Source organism: Protopterus annectens, chromosome 2.part0, assembly GCF_019279795.1.
Source record: "Protopterus annectens isolate FY-2018-M chromosome 2.part0, PAN1.0, whole genome shotgun sequence".
Classification (NCBI taxonomy): domain Eukaryota; kingdom Metazoa; phylum Chordata; order Ceratodontiformes; family Protopteridae; genus Protopterus; species Protopterus annectens.
In genome coordinates this window covers 1,111,458,922-1,111,481,334 of record NC_056728.1, presented here as the reverse complement: position 1 = coordinate 1,111,481,334, position 22,413 = coordinate 1,111,458,922, and the positions used below count along the sequence as shown (strand labels likewise).

Genomic DNA, 22,413 nt, shown 5'->3' with positions numbered 1-22,413 from the left:
GATAGGGTTGGAGTAGATTCTGGAGGGATGGGACATTTAATGGATGGTTTACTAGTTTGTGGGCGAGTGAGAGTTGATACCACTGAAGGAGGTGAGGGAGTTCAAGCCAGCCCAGTTCAGCAAGTGAGAGACAGTGGTGACTACGGTAGGATGCCCCTGTGGTGAATTTGGCGATTTTGTTGTAGCAGGTCTCTAGCTTGTTTAGATCACATTGCCTTAGGTTGGTATATATTGGAGAGGCATAAAGTAGGGTAGAGATAAGGTGGGAATTTGCTATTGAAATCTTTGCTGCTTTGGTGAGAAATTGCTTATTTCTGTATAACTCTCCTAGTTTTTTGTGGACTTTTTTTATAGTCATGGATATGTGAATGTCAAATTTTAGTTTATTGTCTATTTCCACTCCTAGCAATTTGGTGTGTTCAGTTGGGTATATAGTGGTGTTGTCTTTTGCCGTGATGTTAAAGTGAGAGTTGTTTTGAGTATGTTTGGTGGGTTGGAAGATGAGTAGTTTAGTTTTGTTTGGGTTGAGTATTAATCGGGCATCGGATAACCATGTTTCAGCAGAGGAAAAGGCTTCCTGTGTGACTTTTTGCAGTTTTGGTAGGGACTGGGCTGAGCAGATAATGGTCGAGTCATCTGCGTATTGTATGAGCGTGCCATGTTTGGTGGCAGAGGCTAGACTATTGGTGTAAACAGAGAAGAGTAGGGCTCCAAGGATGGATCCTTGGGGAACCCCTATGGAGACGGGTAGTTGGGGAGATATGTCATTGTGCCCTACAATGGATTGTTGGCGGTCAGACAGGTAACTCTGAAACCAGTTGGTGACCGATTGTGAGAAGGATAGGTTATTGAGGACAGAGATAAGTTGTTTGTGTGGGACCATGTCAAATGCTTTAGATAGGTCTAGGAAAGTAGCAGAGGAGAGATAGCTATTGTTTTTATGCTGAAGGATAGTGTTAGTAAAGGAGAGTAAGGCAGTGGTGGTGCTATGGTTTGGTTGGAAACCATGATGAGTACTGGAAAGGAGGTTGTTAGTAAGGAGATAGTCTGAGACCTGAGAGTGTATGCATCTCTCTAGTATTTTGGAGAGTGGAGAGAGAATAGCTATGGGGCGGTAATTGGTTAGTTCTGTGGATGGTCCGCCTTTGTGGAGGGGAATTATATGTGATACTTTCCACAGTGTGGGAACGTAACTTTCTGACAGAGATCGGTTAATCAAGATGGATACTGGGTAGGCCAGAGCATCAGCTGCGATTTGTAGGTATTCACTTGGGAGGCTGTCTGCTGCTAATTTGGTGGGTTTAAGTTTAGTTAAGAGTTTTTCTGTGTTGGAGGTAGGTACAGGAGAAAAAGAGAAGGCAGTGGGGAGATTACTAGTTGAAGGTGTGGGTTGGAGGGGAGGGGGGTTGTGTTGTTTAGCTAGTGATAGTATGGTTTGGGTGAAGTGTGTGTTGAATGAGGTAGCAATATTTTCTGAGGAGTGAGGGATGTTAGGAGGATGGGTACTGACTTTACCTGGGTGGAGGATGGAGTTTATGGAGGACCAGAATTGTTTGGGGCTGTGTTGTTTGGAGTCTAGGGCAGACTGGTAGTATTGGGATTTGTCCTGTTTTATTAGCTTTTTGACTCTATTGTGTAGTTCTAGGAATTTCTGTCTAGCTGAGGGGGTTTTGGTTTTGCGCCAGTGCTCCCAGGCTTTATCCCTGTTTTTCATTTCTGACTTAGTGGTTTTCTGTAGCCATGGGGAGGGCTGTGCTTTGGTTCTGGAGAATCTTATGGGGGCATGGTAATTAAGGATGTTCAGGAAGGTAGTATTAAAAACTTCAACTGCATCATCTAGAGTGAGGTACTTTAGAGGATGCCAGTTACATTCTTTGAGGGATGAGATGAATGTGAGTGGGTTAAAGTTTAGTTTTTTACGTATTTGATGGTAGATGACAGGTTTAGCTTGGTATAGGTATTTTTTGAGTTGGAATGTTGGGAAGTGATCACTGAGGCTATCTGATAAGCAGCCTGTTATATATGACTGGGGGCTCTTACTGACTAGTATCCAATCCAGGGTAGTGTGCTTGGTGGAGTTTTTATTTATCCTGGTTGGTGACTGGACTAGTTGAGTGAAGCCATGAAGGTGTACATGATGGGTTGGAATGTTGCCAGAACAGGATTGCCAGACAATATTGAAATCACCTAAGATGATAGTTTCTTGGGGGAGATGGTGGGTAGACCAGCTGAGGAGGTTTTCTAAAGGAGGGATGTTTTGGCCAGGTGGGAAGTAGCATCCAATTATGTTGATGGTTTTGTTTTGGTTAATTTTGAGGTTGGTATATATTATTTCTTCATTGCCTATTTGTGGTGCTGATGATTTTAAGATCTGGATGTTTAGATGCTGTTTAAATATTATAGCTACACCACCTCCTTTTTTGTTTAGCCGGTCTACTCTTAGTATGCCGTAACCTGTAGGGAGTATTTGCTCACTGGTAATGTGAGGTTTTAGCCAGGTTTCTGTCAGGATGACTATATCTAGGGAGTACAAGTCTATGGTGGCATGGAGTTCATGGACTTTGTTGGATATACTTCTAATATTTAGGCATAGTAGAAGGAAGTCACTTGGCTTTCTGTTGGCTGTAATATGGGAGAAGTTGTGGTTTCTAGTCTGATTATGAAGATTGGGGTTGGAGATGATAGGGCCAGGGTTGGGGTGGATGTCTCCACTTAGGGCTAGTTTTGATAAGCATGAGATTATTAGTTTTCTCAGTTTTTGAATGTGTTTGTTTATAAGGGAAAGTTTATGATTGTGCTCTGTGGGTAACAGGTATGGTGGGAGGGTTATTATGTTAAGTTGTAGGGATGCTTTATGTTTGAGTAATATAGTTGGTAGAATATGTGGGGGGTGCATAGGGATGGTTCTTGAGCTGGTGGGAGGGCTTATTTCATCTTTCCCAAATATGCATAGTACATTTTGCTGATGTACCACCTGAACATGTTTATGAATACAGTATAGTACATTCTTCTTTCTGATATTGTATTTAAATCCCTCTCAGTGTATCACTAGCCCTTCTAAATAGAAAACAACTGTCTGTCAGGCATAGTGGAGAATCTTATCCGGCTTATTCCATTGTGGACTTGGTGTGTTCTTGGTTTTGAGGTTACTTTTTATTGGTGTTCTTGGTCTTTTATTTCCATGGTGGAAAGGGCGGATCTGGACGTTTTCATTGATACACTGGCAGCCTTGAAGGAGGGTGTCTTGCAGGACAGCACGCCTGTGACCAGGAAAGAGTTTCAGCAGGTGATAGTGCTGCTTTCTCAATTAGTAGAGAGCATGTCGCCATGTCAAAATGAACTACAGGGGAATCAAAATCTATTTAAGGAATATTATGTGAAAAGACAAGGGCCGGCTTCTTCCAGGACGGAAACATCTTGTGGAGGGGAAGGTTGCTGTAGCCCTGGAAGGGAGAAACAACAAAGACAATTGAACAATAATGACAATAATAGTGTATTAACGTCCCCTTCAAGTGGTAATGTTAACAAAGGTACTGTGGACTTTAATTTTAACGCCTGGTCAAGCAGACAGTTTAATGTTAATGAAATGAATTTTAAGAATGATTCGGTAAATTATGATGAAGTGTTTAAAAAGTTTAAAGATAAATTATATGTATTGAAAACAAATCAATTGGAAATTGACTATCTTAATGAATGCATTTTAACAGAAAGGGTACCGAAGGGGCTCAGATTATTTAAATACCCTAACAATGTAAAATATAACTCTGTATTATATAAACAACTTACAGAGTTATTTAATAATATGGTTATTAAGAGGTTGAAATTCATGGTAAAAGATTATGAATTACAAAATGAAACCTTGTTAAATGAAGCAAATGAACTGCATAACAAAATTTTTGATTTAAACAAGGAATGTTTTGATGATAAGAAATATGATAGTTTATTTAATAAAATTGATAATTATTGTGATAAGGTGATTTTTAGAAAAATGAAAAAGTTAGATAGGGATTTGAATGATTATCGCAACGGCAAGGTATACCCAGTGTTTAATAATTTCAAAGAATCTAAACAGAGGGTAGTGGATAACACTAAAGTAGTGGGTCAGACTGACATTTTAAATGAACAAGATGAATTCCCTTTAGAACAAGAATCTGTGAGACGGAGCGAAAGAATTGCAGAGAAGCAAAGGAAACATTCATACCAGAACCCCCAATCTTACAGGGGGGGGGGGAGATTTCCAACGAGGGCTCAAATTTATTAGGGTCTAATGAATTCTTGCCCCTAACCCCTCCTTTCTTTTCTCCTGTTTGTGAGGGAGATGTGGGAACAACTTTGGAAAGTGGGAATACAATCATTTGCAGAAAGGATAATTTTACGGTCTATAATTTCACTGATTTGATTGTGAATGATAGTTATTTCAAATTATTCACAAAAGGTTTTATTTTGTTCCTACAAAGATGGGTTCATTGGTTGATACTTTAATTGATGTCAAGTTATTTACAAGACAGTTACATTTGCAAGTTTACTTTAAAGGTAGACATCCCCTGCACAATGATTTACACAGGAGAAGTACTTTTAATCCACCTATTAATGCTTCTGTAAAATTATTTGAAGAGATGGTTGAGAAAGAAGTGACGCAAATTAAATATTATGAAAATCCCCCTTATGTGAATTGGTCAGAGGAAGAGAAAACACTTGTAGATAAATTGAGAGGGGAAAAAATTAGGGTTATGAAACCCGATAAAGGGGGTGGTGTCGTTTTGATGTACAATGATGAATACGACACTTATTTATATAATATTTTACAAGATACAGAACAGTATTCATTGGTATCACTAAACAAAATTAATATTGCCCACTCTAAAATTAAATATTTTTTGACTGACCACTTACTTCAGGGAAGCATAAATTAAAAATTATTTAATTTTTTACACGTAGAGAATCCAAGACTTCCTGTTATATTTGGCATCCCAAAGATGCATAAAGGTGTAGAAATACTTAAATTTAGACTTGTAGAAGCAGGGGCGGGTAGTATTGCTGAACCCCTGGCTATATTTGTTGAATTTCAATTAAAACAGTTCATTACCTCTGTGTCACATATTACAAAAGATTCTTGGGATTTTTAAGAGGAATCACTCAAGACAGATATGAGGCAGAAATATGTTTTGTGATTATTGATGTAGTGGAATTATTTCCTAGCATTCCACACACTACTGGATTGGAATGGTTCAGAGAAATTTTGTGTTTTGAATCTGGTTTAGATGGTAATATGATTAATTTAATATTAGATTTCACAGAGACTGTTCTGAATAATAATTATGTGTACTTCAATGGTGACTATTATCAACAAAAGAAAGGGGTAGCTATGGGGGCAGCTTGTGCCCCCATATATGCAAATTGTGTGTTATATTTTTGGGAACGTAGATATATTTTCAACACTGATTGGTTTAAGTGGATTTCTTTCTATACTCGATTTCTGGACGATATTTGTATTTTATGGAAAGGGTCCAGACAATTATTTTTGGAATTTTTTGAATACTTGAATTATTGTACAGATTTTTTGAAATTCACTTACACTTTTAATGATTCAAGTATTAATTATTTAGATGTGACTATATATAAAGATTTTTCCAATCAGTGTTTTCAGTCTAAATTATATAGAAAACCTACCTTCTCAAACATGCATTTGCATTTTGAAAGTGGTCACCCTTTCTATCAGAAAAAAGGAATTATTAAAGATCAGTTGATAAGGGCTTCAAGAATGACCAGTGAGGAAATAGTATTTTTGGAGGAAATTGAATACATTTGTAACCTTTTTCTGGAAAGGGGTTACCCTAAGTCCTTATTACAGAGTTTAAGGAAAGAAATAGTAGATAATAGGGTTAACAAGTTTTTTCCCCTTTTAGAGTTAAGGGAGGATGATAGTACTGTAGTAAGTAAAACAGAGGAAATTGATAATCAAACATTTACACATACATTTTCGAGCACATCTAGTAAAGTTGAAGGAATTATAAAGAAATATTGGCCTTTATTAAAGGTGAATAATGAGATAGGGAGATATATTTCACCTCAACTATCTTTTATTAGGAGAAGGGGTACGGATTTAAAATACATGTTTGAGAGGAAGGAATTGCAAAAAATGGGTAATGGTACCTCTAAGAAGGGCACTTATAAATGTGGGATGTGCCGGCAGTGTGAATATATCTTACAAGAAAGAGAGATTTGGATCCCTTCTAGAAGAATGAAATTTATTGCCCCAGGGCATTTCAATTGTGGTACAAAAGGTATTATTTATATTGGTATCTGTATAAGTTGCAACAGTTTTCATGTAGGGAAATCAACACGTACTTTGAGGAAAAGAATATACGAACACATTTATGAAATTAATAAACAAAAATAATCTAATGCTTTTTATAAACATTCTTTAATTTGTTGCAACATGAATATTAAGTTTGCTGTAATAGAACAAGTCAGTATTGACCCAAGAGGGGTAACTGGGAATCTAGAGTGGAGTTTTGTGAGCTATTTTGGCAGCTTAAAACAGATGCCAGTAGACCCCTAGGCCTTAATGACAATATTAGTATCAATAGTGTCTTAAAATTAAGACAGGCCAAGTTGTGAAAAATTTAATACAAATGGTTTTGTTTACTGACTTTATATGGATATATATTTTTGTACATCAGTTTATATATATATATATATATATATATATATATATATATATATATATATATTTTTTTTTTTTTTTCATTGCAGTTACACATGTAATGCAACATATAGGAGAGAGTATTATTATTATTATTATTAATATTTTTTAGGTAAGGATACATTAGTTCTTTTTTAGTATTCACTGTGTATAATGTAATTTTATATGTGTTAGTTAACATTAGGTATGTTCAGTGTTCCTCTTCTGTACTGGATGTATTCCCATATGTATATTTATATTTTTTTTATTTTTTGATCATACATACATTGAATGCATATACATAGATGGATTGTTTTAAATATGACATTTTGTACTGATAGTAAATATTATTATAGATGCCTTTTGTAACAACAAGTTTTAGCAGAGTTAGGTGAATACAAGGTATTTTTTTAGGTATTGTGGCTTTTAATATTAACTGCATTGTTATAGTCTTGTGAACAATTATTTAATTGATTTGATAGTTTGATTTAGAAATGCTATATATTCAAGTGTGTCATTTGAGGGTTTTAGTTCTGATGAAGCTTTGTATTGGACAAAGGGAAAGCGCGCTCAACTTTTTTATTGTTTTTTGGAGCCGTACGGGCTGGTTGCAATTGTTATTAAAGAAGATATACTTCAGCTTGTGAACTGTGTGGTTTTCGAGCCGAACAGGCTGGTTGGATTTTTACTTAAGAAGTTACATTCACATTTTTCGTCTGGTTCCAGCTTATTCCATTGTGGACTTGGTGTGTTCTTGGTTTTGAGGTTACTTTTTATTGAGAATCTTACCCAACTAGGAATAAACCCCACTGGATTGTCAGCTGTTTCACAGATATACTCAGAAAGTCAGGATAGGGGAAGCTGCCTTCACAAAAAGACCTGCCACCACTGGTGTCTCAGAGAGCTCAGTACTGGGACCTCTTCTGTCTGGCATCTACTAAGGGACTTTGGTTGGCGAAGTTTATGGATGACTGTAGGTTAGGAGCCATTACTCTATCCCCAAATGAAGCCGCAGTGGTGCAGCAGTAGCATTGTCACCTCATAGCAAGAGGCTCTCCCGTTCAATTCTCGGCTGGAGCTCCTTCTGTGTGGAGTCTGCGTGTCCTCCCTGTGGTTGATTGGCATTTGAAAGACATGCATGAATGAGTGTACCTTCACTGAAGTTTGGATGTCGGGCTGGCACCTCAGCACAGTAAAAATCTACTGCCAGTCATTAGCGGACCGGAGTTCCGCTGTGGCGACTCCTAGCCAGGAAAAGCCGAAAGAACAACAACAACAACTCTGTCCCCAAATGATGCAACCATTCTGCAGGAAGGCTTGCCCCAGTCAAATAACTGGTGACAAAGGCATGGACTAAAAGCAAATGCCAAAAAGTGTGTTGTATCCTTTGGGAAATTCGCTACCCCAGAAAATTACCATGTTGATAATATGCCCTCTAAGAGTCAAATCTGTACTTTGGAATTTGGATTCATATGTGCACAGTGACCTAATGATAGAAGAACATGTGTCCACAGTGGTAAGAAAATCCTTCTATATTATGCAGCTTATAAGTAAAGGGATAGCTTCCAGGCCCAGAAATGTCATTGTCTTCCTTTACTCTGCTCCCATAAGGCCAGTCATTGAGTATAATTCACTCTTTGAGATGTATCTCACCAGGCATATGCAGCAACTTGAATGTTCATGCAAAGAGAATACAGGGCCAAAAACATATGTCCTACATGGACTGCCTCAAAACACTGTCACTGTATTCAATTTCGGGCAGACTGGTGAGAGGTGAACTGTGTCTGACCTGTAAGGCATCCTCTAACCCAATACTGATGGACTTATTGCACATCCACAAGTCAAATGGCATAAAAAATAGTCATTTCAGCAATCTTGACCTCTTCTGCAACTTAAACAGAATAGTTTGGAGCGAGAGAGAGAGAGAGAGAGAGAGATTTCTCAGAGGTTACCACTATTCTGGAACAGACTCCGCAGCATTGTAAAGCAAGGTTCATTCTATTACTCTGCAACTGTAACCTGGATCTATGGATGAGAATCAAGAAATGTACCCCAGGACTGCCCCCTGTACTACTTATAGACAGAGGGAAGCCTAAGTGCTCCTTCTTACAATATGGCCCCCATAAATACTGAATGATATTACCCAAGAAGTAATCGCTATCTTAACAGAAATTGGTCATTTTTCTTTGGGTAGCATGTGCATGTATCTTGCAATTGTGTAAGGGTGATTTGAATTAATGGGACAATTGGCTAGCCTTAAAATGACCTGCAAGGGCATTTAGCCTAGTATGAAGATATAAATCTACCAGTAGCTGTGATAACCCCGATGTAAGCTTTACGGTGACAGCTTCCAGTATTGTATGTGCAAATGCTTTTGCAATGGTTGTTGTAAATACTCTTTTTCTTGGATTACCTTCCAGAAAAATTACCTGATCATGGAGGAGGAATCTATGTATCCTTATGGTCATTAGAGCTATAGTTTCTGGAGTCTGTGCTCCTGAGACAGATGTCTTTGGGAAATTAATCTAAAGGGAAAATCCACAGTAAGCATGATCCACAATGACATCATGATGGTTCAGTTAAAGAATCAGAGAACCTCATCAAGGACAGGGATTCTGTGACCCTAACTTGAAGCTTGACATGGAAATGATGTTTACCATGTAGCAACTGTTAGGATGAGAAATATAGACACATTGGTCAGCCAGCTAGGCTCAATGTGGTGACTCAAAGGCAGATTGTTTCATATCCTACATGTAGACACACTCTACTCACATCTTGGATTCCCCTTCATCCATTTGGAAACCCTAAACTAAAGTACCCTAAGAAGCTTTAGATAATTAAAATAGTTGGGGAACTCATTAAGTAGCTCTGTCTATTATCTGAATCTTGGCAAATGTCTCTATGGTATCAGAGATCACTCAGACTGTGAAATTTTATAGTTGTACTACTAAAGTAATCTCTTAAAAAATAATAATAATAAAAAACAGAACCACAATGCCCTTTACTGCACAATGAAGCTAGGTCTAGTTATGTTGTATAAGTACTATGTTTTGGTAAGAGTTCTAAATCCCTTGTGATAGGAGAGAAAGTCAGAGGCCACATATATCCTGTACTTTTAACAGAAAGCCCTTTATACCACAGGGAGGCTAGGCTCTGTCTTGCAGCAGAAGACTGTGTCTCACTTTGGATAGTTGAAGTGATCACACTGATCAGTGATATTATCAATGGAACAACTCTGTAAGATTTTCTATTAATATGCACCTTATCTAATGTACATAATCTTTATTGAGGCATTGTCTCTGATTCTTCTCCTTAGAAAATAGTTCTTTATCAAACTATGGGTCCAGGATCATCACGGTATTAACAAAGTATGCTAATGAGAGTGTTTTTGACTTGATGCTCTCTCAACAGTGAGAAGAAATTGCAGAAATTACTTGCTCATGAAAAAAATGAGTAAAATGGCATTTATCTTCCTGAAGAGGATGCCGTGTTGAAAATAACAACAGGTTTAAGAATGTATGACAAATGATAAGGACATTTTAACCTTTGCCAATTTCTTTAAGTGAGAACCAAACCCTGTACTTTTTTGTGAGGTAAACACCTTAGCCATCATGCCAATCCCCAACCCCAATAAATATTTATATCATATTAGAGGGTAGCAGGATGGATTAAAATAGTTTGCATTGTAAGGTCTGCATGCAAATGGGCAGAATATGTGGAAACATAAGTTATTATCTTGTTCATGTTGTTTTTTTTACATAATCTTATTCTAGTTGATTACCTCACTTCAATATATCAGTAGATATCAGTGCAAATATAATTGTGAAAAAAAAGTCAAATAGAATGCCATAAATGCTGTACTTTTCTCCTAGTTCTACAAAGTGTGTATGCTGAGTAAAACAGAATATGAGTAAAGTGTGAAAAATGATAATAATTTTGTCCTGCTTACAGTATGCATGAGCTAGAACAGATATGCAACATGTGACGGGATTGGTGCTACATGGGACAAGGAAAATGAGAGATCATTTCCAAGTGTGGTTCAGTGAGAATGAGAAGTGGTAGACATTTTATAATTTTAGAATACTTTCCCTGTGTTTTCTGCCTTCTTCACATTAGAAGTTGTAAAATAACATAATCTTGTATGCCAATAAATGGATCACTATAATAAGGACTCTATTAATGAAACTCAAGGTCTCAGTATTTTCAGCTAGTAATTAAAGATTTCCACAGTAACATATGACGTATATGTCAAAAGTGAGCAAGGTTTATCAAGTAACAGAATAGTTCTCTCGGAGAAGATACAATCAGCCTTGTTCAGGAAAAAGGGATTAATATAAAATAAACTTTGCATATTATGAACATAAAAAAAATTGAAAAACTACAAATGGAGTAGCAGGAAAAGAAAGAGGGTGGCAGATAGTGAGAGCAAACAAACTGATCTGAAAAGTACAATTTTTGTTTTGTTTTGTATTTTGCAGCAGATCTATGCAAATTAGACAGAAGATCAATATAGTTTTTGAAGAGATGTCCACAGCAATAAATGGTTTAAAGTATTATCCATTGACAGTATAAATGTCTTTGATGATGTTCTTACATTCACTGCTGCAGTATTCTTAACATATGATTGTGTTGGTGTGGTTTGTTTTTTTATATAGATGTATGATTGTTTATGTCATAAGTGATAGTTTAGTAAAGATGTTTCTTGTTTAAAAACGGGGCAGGAATTGACTAATTTATGTAATATTGTTTAGGTTATATGAATAGTAATATATATGAAGCATAATGTTTAATTTTAATTTAATAGAGTTTGATTAGTAAATGTGCCTATGTCAATAATTCAATAAAGGTCTTCTTTTTCTTTTGGCTGGTTCTGTTAGGGGTTGCCACGGTGGATCATCTGTTTTCATTTCTTTCTGTCCTCTGCAGCTTGCTCTGTTACACCAACCACCTGCATGTGCTCTCTCACCACATCCGTAAACCTTATCTTAGGCCTTCTTCTTTTCCTCTTAACTAGCAGCTCCATCCTTAGCATCCTTCTCCCAATAATACCCAGCATCTCTCCTCAGCACATGTCCAAACCAAAGCAATCTTTCCTTTGTTTCCTAACTGTCCAACCTGACCTGACCCTCTAATACACTCATTTCAAATTCTGTTCATCCTCGTCACACCCACCGTAAATCTTAACATCTTTAACTCTGCCACCTCAAGTTCTAACTCCAACTCCTGTCTTTTCATCAACGTCACTGTGTCCAACCCATATAACATAGCTGGTCTCACTAACATCTTGTAGCCTTCCCTTTCACTCTTACTGGTACATGACTGTTAAAAAAAATCTACCAAAGACTCCTTTTGCTTTAAAGGTACACCGAATGTTACCCAAACGCTCCTTGCGTAGCGTATAGCATAAAGGTGATGTTCAGGCCTACCATAGTCAGAACTTCATTGTCTCCAGTCTGAACATATCATTTCACCATCGGTCTTTTTACCTGCATCCATTTTCTGCCAGTTGAATGCATTTTTGTTCTCTAGCGACTACCTACACCCTTTTGCTGACTTCTTTGCAGTTGCAGATAAATGCCCTAGTGAGGTTTTTGATTTTATTTTCTTATTTTGTGCTCCTTGCTATTAATGTCATCTAGAAAGGGTAAATACCAGTGTGGGAGACAGATTCCCCAGAAAGACCACCATGGATAAGTATCTTTTTTGTCTAGGAGCTTCTCATGACCATACATCTTGTTCAGTTTCTCAGATGTTCTTCCTGAAAACCCTTCGCAGTAGACTTTTTTCCCTTTCCTTGAATCTTGATAACCAACATCTTAAGCTTCTCGCTAAAGATAAAGTGGAAGGAATTTCCCACCCCAAGGTCAGCCATTAGGGAAGAAGATGGAGAAAAAGGTACAACTGGAATCTTCCACTGTCCAGCCTCTGCCAAGTGTTTCTCCAGAGGTTGTTATAAACCCGGAGGCTCGCTTGGGTGTGTGATTTCTCTGTCATGAATGTGTTGGAGGCCAGTGAGGATCTGGCTGGCAGCAGGTCCAAAGAGGCTTTGCAGGTGTCTGTCTTGGACGTTCAGGGGAAACCACAGTTGATTTTTTCTGAGGGGCCCAGGAACGTCCTTCCATTTTTAGTTGAGGAAGAAATTCCTACTAAGGTTCTTGACTGCATCCGAGCCTTCTCAGTTTTTTTGGAGGGACATTCCCTTAAAAAAGAAACAAAAACTTTAACAAGTTTCTTTTGCTCCTAGGGATCTACAAAGTGACTCTCAGGCCTTTACTCAGGAGCTATTTACTACTTTAATGCCCTTAAAGCCTCCTCAGAGGGTATGGGTTCCTGCTCCTGCTTGGTCCTCTACTCCCATTAAAAGGTCTACAAAACAGGATGCTTCTGAGGATGAGTTGGATTCTGATGATGAATCTCTGGCTTATTCTACTCAAATTCCTTCTCCTTTGGAATATGAGTCAGAGGAAGAGGAATCTATTAGTCCTGATGTTCCTTTTGAGGAAAATTCCTTTGGGGATACACTCTCTAGGATGATGGATTTTTTTTTTTATGTGGGATTGTGCTCAGGTCTCTGATATCCATAAGAGGTACTATGAGTTGCCGCAATTGGAATTTCCTAAGCCTGAAGCTATTCCTCCTGTTTTGGCTGCTTTGCTGGATGCTTTTCCCAATGCCTCTCATGTGCCTGATTCTCTGCACCCTGTTCTCAAGAAACATGACAGGTTTTATAGGATGCTTAAGGACTGTTCTTTTTTATATGAATGTCCTGCTGACCCCTATGTAGTGTCTGTAGCCTCTAATAGCCCAACTCAGTTGCTTCTTTCGCCCAAGTTATTTTCATTTGACAAAGACAGCAGAGCTACAGAAAGGCTAGGTAAGAAGGTTTACACTTCTGCTACTGTAGCTTTTAGGGATATTAATTATCAGACCCATATGTCTAGGTATGTGTTGGCTCTTCTTTCAGAGGCCTGTCAAGTTATTTTTAATTTTCCAGACTCTGAGGGTAAAACTTCTGTTCTTTCCATGCTAGGGACTTCCTTTCAAGTTGTTCACCATTTTATTAAATGTAGTTGTTATGCAGCAGTTGCCTCTACTAGGGCTGCTGTTTTTGGTTCAGTGATGAGAAGGTATTATTGACTTGGGCTTCAACCTCTTCCTGATGATATTAAGGCTAAGTTGATGGATGCTCCTCTGGATTCTAAGCTTTTGTTTGGGGAAGCTGCTGCTGGTTTGTTTAAGTCCCTTCAGGATAAGTGTAGGGCCTTACAGGAGCTTAAACATGTGTTTGTTTCTCCTGTGCCTAAATTTCAGATAAACTACCCCAAGCCTGCCTTTGTTCATAGGCAATCCCGCTCTTCTACTAAAGGTAAGAAGAATGGCAAATGGGCTCCTACTGCTAAGGCTCCTCAGTTTTCAGGGATTCTGAAGCCTTTCTTTCTAGACAAACCAAGTGCTGTATAACTATCCATCCATTTCCAGCCATGCTCCTCTTTCTCTTCCTATCTGGCTTCAGATCACTCAGGATTCTTGAGTTCTGTCAATCATTCATCAGGGGTAGTTCATGGTGTGGAAATCCTGTCCTCCTTTTATGGGCATTTCTCAGCTTCCTCAGGAACAACTTTCCTTTTTCCCAGAGGTTCTTCAAAATATCTTGATTCAGGGTACTATTGAATAGGTGCCCTGTATCCCAAAGGGGGAAAGGTTCTATTCCAGGCTGTTTCTAGTGCCCAGGAAAAAGGGCATTTTAAGACCTATTCTAGCTCTCTCACATCTAAACACTTTTCTAAAAGTGCCTTCCTTTCAGATGTTGTCCATTCAGATTCTGTTTCCTCTCTTGTTCTCTCAGACCTATATGGTGTCGCTGGATCTCAAGGATTCTTATTGCCATATTCCAGTCCATCCTCACTTCAGGAAGTTTTTGCATTTCTCTGCTGCTTCCTGACATTTTCAGTTCTCTACTTTGCCCTTTGGCCTTTCTACTGCCCCAAGGCTGTTCACCAAATGCCTTGCTCCTGTAATTGCTTTTTTGCAGGCTTCAAGGGATCCTAATATTTCCTTATTTGGACAACTTGTCAATTCAGATGTCCTCTCTAGAGACCCTTTTGCAAAATCTTCATTTTGCCATTTTCCTTCTTCAGATTCTGGGGTTCACTATAAATTTCAAAAAGTCTTGTCTGACTCCTTCTCAGGATCATGTTTTTCTGGGTTGCAGGATTTGGACAGTGTCAGTATTGGCTTCCCTGCACCCTCCAAAGGCCTTAACTCTCGTTCCTTTTTCTGCAGTCTTGTTCCTCGGGCTTCCATTACCACAAGGGAGTTTCTTAGCACTCTGGGTTTCATGGCATCTACCATTCTGATGCTCCGTATGGCCAAAATTCACATGAGAAGGTTTAACATGCACATCCTCTAGACTTTGTAGCTCCTCTTCTTCCTTGTCTCAGACATGAACTTCAGTGATGGATTCAACAGTTGCCTCTGAGTCCAGGGATCCCTTTTCATCTCCCTCTTCCCTCTCAGGAATTGTTCACAGATGCTTCAGACGTGGGATGGGGGGTGACATTTGGCTCCCTAAAAGTTCAGGTGGCGTGGTCGCCTCATTAGTAAAAGGAGCACATCAGTGTCAAAGAGATGAGGGCTCTTCTGCTGGCTCTTCAGGTTTTTTATCCTCTTTTCTCTCCAGGGCCTCTCTAAGTGCTCACAGACAATACTACAGTGATGTGGCATATCAACAAATAGGGAGGAACAAGACCTTATCTTCTTTGCCAGTTGGCATTTCTGGTATGGGATCTTGCTGTCAAGTATAAAGTGACTTTTCAGGCAGTTTATATCCTTTACAGTCAAAACATTGTGGCAGACACTCTGAGCAAGTCCTTAACTCAGTCCCATGAATGGATGCTTCACAGAGATGTGTTTCTGGACATTGTTTACCAGTGGGGTACTCTGTAACTGGATCTTTTTTGCCTCCCTCTGAACAGACAGCTTCCTCTGTTTTGTCCTAGAGTCCCAGATCCTCTGGTGTGGAAGGTGGATGCCCTCTCATTTTCTTGGTAGGGGATGTTTTTTATGCATTCACTCCCCTTCCTTTCTTTCCAAAAGTATTGTTTAAAATTCAACAGGATGCTCACAAAATCTTATTGGTGACTCCCTTTTGGCCGCTACAGCACTGGTTCCCTCTTCTTCATGCATTTAACCAGGGGCAGTCATCACAAGTTACCTCAGAGGGTGGATCTACTCTTACAAGACAAGGGGTCTCTCATCTGTCCATGCTTCAACTGACACTGTGGGTGATAGGATTTTGATTCCTCATATACACCTTTTTTCTGATGCTGGAAGACCTGCAGGAAGCCAAGAAACCTACTGCTAGGAAATCCTACTTATCCAAATGGAAGATGTTTTCTATTTGGTGGCTCTCTCGTAACCTGGACCCACTTACTGTGTATGTTCCTTTGGTGCTTTCTTATCTGTGTGAGTTGTTCAATGCTGGTTTGGCCTATCTTCTATCAAGGCCCACTTATCAGCTATCTCCACTTGTCTGCCTTTTTTTTCCTCCTTTAGCTTCTAGATTTGAAGTGAAACAATTTCCTAAAGATGTCCTTAATATTATACCTCCCAGGAAGCCTGTTCCTCCTACCTGGGATCTTAATTTTGTTTTTGAGAAGTTGACTCAGGCTCCTTTTGAGCCTGCTGCTTCAGCTTCCTTTCAACTTTGTTTTTGGAAGACTGTTCTTTTGTTAGCCCTTACTTCTGCCAGACAAGTGTCTGAGGTACAGGCCCTTATGGCTAGTCCTCCTTTTTTAATCTTTCATGAGGACAGAGTGTCCTTGCATACTAACCCTTTTATGCCTAAGGTGGTTAATGAGCTATCATATAATCAGTCTATTAATCTGCCTATTTTTTCCCCTCTCTGCAAACTGTCAGTGAGAGACTGCTGCACTTTGGATGTGCATAGGCAACTCAAGGTTTATATGGATAAGACTAAGGATATTAGAAAATCTGATCAGTTATTTGTTTCTTTTCATCCTAGAACTTTGGGACTTGCTGTATTTAAGCAAACTATTTCTTCTTGGATTTCTAAGGCTATTTCTTTTTGTACACTTTTCATGGCAAGAACCTTCCCTCTTCAGTCAACACTCATTCTACTAGAGATGTGGCTTCTTCTGGTGCTTTTTTCAAGGGCTTAGATACTAATTCTACTTTTGAAGCAGCTACCTAGACTTCTGTGCATACCTTTACCAAGTACTACAAGTTGGATGACTTCTCTAGAGCAGGGGCTGGTTTTGCTAGTGCCTTTCTTCATGGCTTTTTAGGGGACTCCCTCCCGAGTTTTCTCTCAAGCTTTGGCACTCTCCCATATATTAAGAATACTGTAGCAGTGAATGTAAGGACATAGTACAGATGTGTAAAATCTTACCATAATGGTAGATGTCCTTGCCTTCATTACTGCAGTATTCACTCCCTCCCTCCCTGCTTCCCCAGTCCTTGCCTTCCTGGATGTACACATTACCTCTTGGTTTCCTTGGACTGGTGTTCCTACTGGAGCAATCATTTCTGACTATGGTAGGCCTGAACATCACCTTTATGCCCTACAATATGTAAGGAGTGTTTGGGTGATGTTCAGCGTATCTTTAAAGCAACAAGTCTTTGGTAGACTCACCAGATGTTGGCCTTCCATGGCAAGGAATCCCATATGTTAAGAATACTACAGCAATGAAGGCAAGGACATCTGCCATTATGGTAAGATGTTACACAACTGTACTTTTCAGTCACAAGGTAGTTCCAAAGTAATTGCCATAGCAAGTTTATTGCTTTTAACTACTGCAGTAAAACAAGACCATCAATGGTACCATTAATGTTTAGCAAACAGCCATTTCTGGGTGAATGACATGGACATTGTTGTATGGTTTCAGATTCAACACTTTCAAATGCCTTCCTAATACAGTTTTAGAATCTCCATTCTTTATTTTCAAATCTTAATGCAGCTCTGATGTCTTCAGTGACTCAAACTGATATCCATTTTATACAAAAAAAAAAAAACAATCGGTTCCTTTATCCAAAAAAGCTAAGATAGATCAGTCACCTACCTTTTATTTTGAATTTTTTTTGCAGGTGCATTATTTCATACTCTACTGTAAATTTACTTTAGTTTTCTGAATGGATTTCATTTGTGTTTTCAGCCTAGACATCTATTTCTGTCTGCTTAACTTCTTTTTATGCCAAGCAGAATGATCAGATTATTCCTATACCAGTGTGTTTCTCTTCTCTGTGACTTCATGTAATGTGGCAATAGTTTAACTGATAAACAAAAAGAAAAATCTAGCAAAGCTAGACTTTCCACTGTGTAATTCCTTAAACCTCTTGTATTAGAGGCGACATGGGATATATGCAAATTACCCTTTAAGGATATCAGGTGTTTCAGCTAAATGGCAAACATGTATTTCCAAATGTTAACCAAACATTCCACATATGCTGTGCTGATGATGCCATAATAAGGCAGAAACATGCATGTCCACAGCTAGTTATTGACCTGAATTTGTCTATAAATAGACTTAAAAGGAAAAGCCATGGACATTCAGTATTGCCATTTAGCTGAAACATCTGATGTCCTTAAAGGGTAATTTGCATATATCCCATGTCATCTTTAATACAAGAGGTTTAAGGAATTACAAAGTGGTAAGTCTAGCTTTGCCAGATTTTTCTTTTTGTTTTTAAGTAATAGTTAAACTGATTCATTGATGGAGTTTGCCTTCTTGCTATTGCGAATGCTTATGGAAAGTGTGCCGCTGATTGTGGATGCACAGTGTGGATTACTGCTTTGTTTACCTGGAATCAGGTAATCTCAATGTTTTGTTAACTTTTATGCTGTGCTGATGTGTTGCTGCACTAGCAACCTATATATATGGGAACTTGATCTTCATTATAGAATGTTTCATAGGTTGAACATCTCATAGGTAATTACTAGGCTAGATGCCCTTGTAGACCATTTTAAGCCTAGGCTAGCTGATAAAAATCCCCACAATGTTCTTTTCACATGTTACTGACTTACATACACTTGAAGATGACCTTGCAGACATGTTGTGCACAGTAGAGGATGCTGTACGAAGGCCCACTCCAGGACCCTGCACTGTTCAACGCCCAAAGGGGGAGAAAAGTGAGGAAAGGAGAGGAGGGACAGAGAGGAAGACTGGGTGATCTAGGGCAGACGGGATTACCTGGTTTGAATGGAATTCCAGGTGTGCCTGGTCTTCAGAGGCCTTGTGTCCTTCCTGGTAAGCCTGGAAGAGTGGAAGTGAGGCTGGAATTTAAGGGAGAAAAAGGAGAGCCATGGAGAAAAAGGAGAGCCAGGTGCCCTTGAATACCTGGATCTCCTGGTCGGCCTGGTAACCCTGGTTCAAGTGGCTTACCTGGTGGTCAAGATTTTCCTGGTGTGAGAGAAAGCCCAGGAATCCCTGGCAGTCTAGGTCCTGAAGGTTGTAAAGGAGAGAAGTGTGAAAGGGGTGAGCCTGGTGCTGTTACTGGTGGTGGAGGACTTCCAGGAAAAAAGGGAGAGCCTAGAACTCCAGGTTCTTCAGACTTACCCAGATCCTAAGTCCACTGGGCCATTTGGACCAGTTGACCCCCCAGCCAGGAACCCCAGGACTGTCTATTAAGGGACAGAAAGGAGAACCAGGTAAAAGAGGACCTCCAGGACTTGCATTTGTAAATGGGAGCCAACAGAGAGGAGAAAAAAGTGAACCTGGATTAGTTGGTGGAGATGGACAGCCTGGACGACGAGGACCTCCTGGGCCACTTGGGCTTAAAGGGGAGAAGGGTGATACTGCTGATATCTTGCCTGGACAAGCTGGAAGGAAATGAGATCCTGGTGATCTGGCTCCCAGAGGTCCTTTAGGGGAGCAAGGCAAGAAGGGTGAATGTTGCCTTTCTGGTGATGCAGGTCACCGGGACCAAGGGGGGCAGAGAGGACCAGTGGGGCCTTCTGGACAGAATGGTGAACCAGGAGAATTGGGTCTGACTGGTGCACCAGGAATCTCTGGTGTGCCAGCTTGTATCAGTCATGTTGGCCCAAAGGCTAACCAAAAAATCCTAGAGAACCTGGGCAGAGTACTCATGGCCCACCAGGAAATAATGATGACAAGGGTGAAAGGGGAATTCCAGGGACCAAAAGACCTAAGGGAGATAAAGGTGATCCTGCAGAGAAAGGAGCCCAGGGGGCTCCTGGTGTTGGAGTTCCTGGACTTCCTAGGCCAAAGGGAGAACAAGGAGAAAGGGGTATTATTGGTCTTACTGGAACACCGGGACCCAAGGGTGACCCAGGAGAACCTGGAACAGCAAGAGGGACTGGAAAACAGGGCCCACCTGGACCAATTGGGCTTTGAGGAAAGAAGGGTGATAAAGGAGATAAGGGGATGATGGAATACCAGGTGAGACAGGAATACCCGGGAAGCCTGGTGAGAGAGGTCTATGGGGTCTGACAGAAGCTGCTGGGAGGCCTGGAGAAAAAGGGGATATTGGAGATCCTGGAGAGTCAGGTATAGATGGACTCCCAGGCCCACCTGGTCCAAAAGGAGATTGTGGAAAATTAGGTCCAGCTGGTCTACCTAGAAAAATGATTGATCAGGATGGGTTTCCAGGGATGAAAGGAGACAAGGGGGATGCAGGTGATCCTGGAGAAAATGGAGCCAAATGTCAGAAAAGAGAGCCTGGAATAATTGGCACACCTGGTGACAGAGGTCTGACTGGTAAAAGGGGACCTCCCGGAGAATGAGATGATGCAGGGGCTCAAGGTCCTCCTGGAGAGAAGTATGACAGAGCCCCCCCCAAGCTAGGATGGTCAGTATAGACAGTGTGGGAAGCCATGAATCCGTAGAGAACCTGGGCAGTGGGGAGACCCAGGAAGAGAAGGGGATGCAGGCTGAGATGGGCTACCTGGCTTATGAGGAGAATAGGGTCCTCAATGGTCTATAGGGCCACCAGAACCACCCAGTTTACCTGGGAAACTGGAAAAGATGGCAAGCCAGGCCTTCCAGGAAAGAATGAAGAAGATGGAACTCCAGGAGAGGATGGAAAAAAGGGTGACAAGGGTGAACCAGGAATTACTGGACAAGATGGTTGTGATGGTGATAAAGGAAAAAATGGTGACACTGGACTGCCTGGCCCAGCTGGACCCCCTGGTATTCCTGGGCTTCCTTGGCCTATAGGACCCCAAGGACAGGTGATTTATGTCAAGGGAGTGGAGACTTTGTCAATCCCTGGTCCACAGGGACCTCCTGGAACTCCAGAAGTTCCAGGCATCTCAGGGACTGCAGGAACAAGGGGTGAAAAAGGAGAAACTTGACCCAGAGGAGAAAAGGGAAATCTTGGAGAAGATGGGAAACTAGTTTTCCAGGAACAGCTGCAGATGTTGAGCAAAGCCTTAGCTCTCTTGGTATCAAGGTATAACAGCTACAGGAGATCCTTGCAAGAGATGGAGAAGTGGCAGCAAAAGGCAGTCCTGGAACACCTGGCCCTCAAGGAGAAAAAGGTGATAAAGGTGAAAAGGGTGATGGAGGACAGAAGGGTCCCCCTGGAAAAAGATGGTAAAGATGGCTTCCCAGAAGAGAGAGCACTGAAATGAGACAGAGGAACTTGGGGACTACCAGAGCCACAAAGTCCAGCTGGACATGCTGGTGAAGAGAGAGAGGCTTGCTGGGTCCACCTGGTCAGCCAAGTGATCCTAGTAAATCTGGCATCCCTGGAGTTCCTGTTTTAGTTGGTGAGTTGGGGGAAGCTGGAAGACCAGGAGACAAGGGAGAAAAGGGAGAGAAGGGAGAATGAGGTGAACTGGGTAAAGATGGACCTCCAGGTCCTATTGGCCCACTTGGAGCCAAGGGTGATTGTTCAGAAATGGCTGTTCCTGGGTTACCTGGTGTGAAAGGGTCTCCTGGATCTCAAGGACCAAAGGGAGAGCCTGGAACAGCAGAAGAACTAGGCTCCAAAGGAGACAAGGGTGATGCTGGACAATGATGGGATAGTGGAGAGAAAAAGGGGTCAGGGGTCAAGATGGACTTACACAACCACCAGGTGATCCAGGACAACCAAGACCTGAAGGAAAACCAGGTTTACCAGGGTTTTCTGGAGTGCTAGGTTGACTGGGTAATCAGGCCCACCAGGTGCAACTGGCCTGCCTGGTCCCCAGGGACCTGTTGGAATCAAAGGCAGTCAAGGTAAACCTGGACTTAGTATGCAAGGTTTACCAGGTCCCCTGGCACTTCCATTCATTCTGGACAACTGGGTCGTCCTGGTGCTGTGGGACCTTAAGGACCCCCTGGACTGCCTAGACCAGTGGAAGAGCCTGGAAAACCTGGAGCTCCTGTAAGAGATGGAGTCTCTGGACTACCAGGAGAAGCTGGGCTGCCAGGGAAAATGGGTATACCAGGACCATCAGGCTGAGCTGGACCCATGGGAGAGAAAGGAGAGAAAGGAGACACAGTACTGCCTAGGGAGAAAAAGAGTATAATTGGGTGCCCTGGACAAAAAGGTGAAAAGAGTGATTCAGTTATAGCAGCTGGCATGACTGGAGCACGTAGAACTCAACCTCAAGAAAGAGGTAAAAAAGGCGATGGGGGCAAACATGGTCTGCCAGGAGCAAAGCGGGATTCTGATGATCCTAATGATCCAGGAAAAGATGGCATCAAAGGGCAGTCAGCAGCCAAAGGTTAAAAGGGTGAAGCTGGAGTTGGATTACCAGGCCC

The 22,413-nt window shown here is 40.7% G+C and overlaps 1 pseudogene; it reads left to right on the top strand.

The window, feature by feature from the left end:
* Window positions 1-3,181: 3,181 nt before the first annotated feature.
* LOC122792816 lies at window positions 3,182-22,111 on the top strand (annotated as a pseudogene).
* Window positions 22,112-22,413: the final 302 nt, after the last annotated feature.